Source organism: Micromys minutus (assembly GCF_963924665.1).
Source record: "Micromys minutus genome assembly, chromosome: 3".
NCBI classification, from domain to species: Eukaryota; Metazoa; Chordata; class Mammalia; order Rodentia; family Muridae; genus Micromys; species Micromys minutus.
The window spans coordinates 18,632,328-18,633,232 of record NC_137972.1 but is presented as its reverse complement, the minus strand read 5'-3'; positions in this window follow the sequence as shown (position 1 = coordinate 18,633,232).

The following is a 905-nucleotide window of genomic DNA, read 5'->3' as shown; positions in this document are numbered from 1 at the left end:
CCATGTGGTTGCTGGGATTTGAACTCAGGACCTCTGGAAGAGCAGTCAGTGCTCTTAACTGCTGAGCCATCTCTCCAGTCCCTTAAATTTTTAAAATTTTATTCTATGTTGTTTAGCCTACACATAACATTTGTGCACCACGTGCCTGCCTCGTACCCTCAGAGTCCAGAGGAGGGCAATGAATGAATACCCTGGGCCTAGAGATACAGGCAATTGTGAGGTCTCTATCATGTGGACACTCGGAATTGAGCCCAGGTCCTCTGAAAGAACAGCCAGTCATCTTAATCACTGTGAGGGCTCCCTAGAAAACGTATAGAATTAGAGAGAGGAGAGAGAGGGAACATTTGCTGAATAACTTACAGGCTGCTGTCCAGCTAATCCAACAATGGCTGCCTATGAATGGAAGGTCCCAGAATCCAATAGTTAGTTCACAAGGCTGGAGGTATCGGCTAGGTTTGGGTATATGCTGGAATCCTGAAGAAGTATGTCTGAATATACTTATACAGGCCTCCAGCAGGAGGCATGACCGAGGTTAGAGATGTTTCTTCTTATCTCAGAGACCCAGACGAGAAGTAGATCTTCTAGTTGAGGCGAAGGAAGTAGTGAGATGTCTGTGGTCTGGTGAACAGACAAGCAAGGGCTGAATCATCATTTAAATAGTAGCATGGTTTGTATATGCTCCGCCCAGGAAGTGGCGCCATTAGAAGGTGTGGCCTTTTTGGAGTACTTGTGGCACCATGGGTGTGGGCTTAGAGACTCTCATCCTAGATGCCCGGAGGCCAGTGTTCTGCTAGCAGCCTTCAGATGAAGATGTAGAACTCTCAGCTCCTCCTGCACTATGCCTGCCTGGATGCTGCCATGCTCCTGCCTTGATGACAATGGACTGAACCTCTGAACCTTTAAGC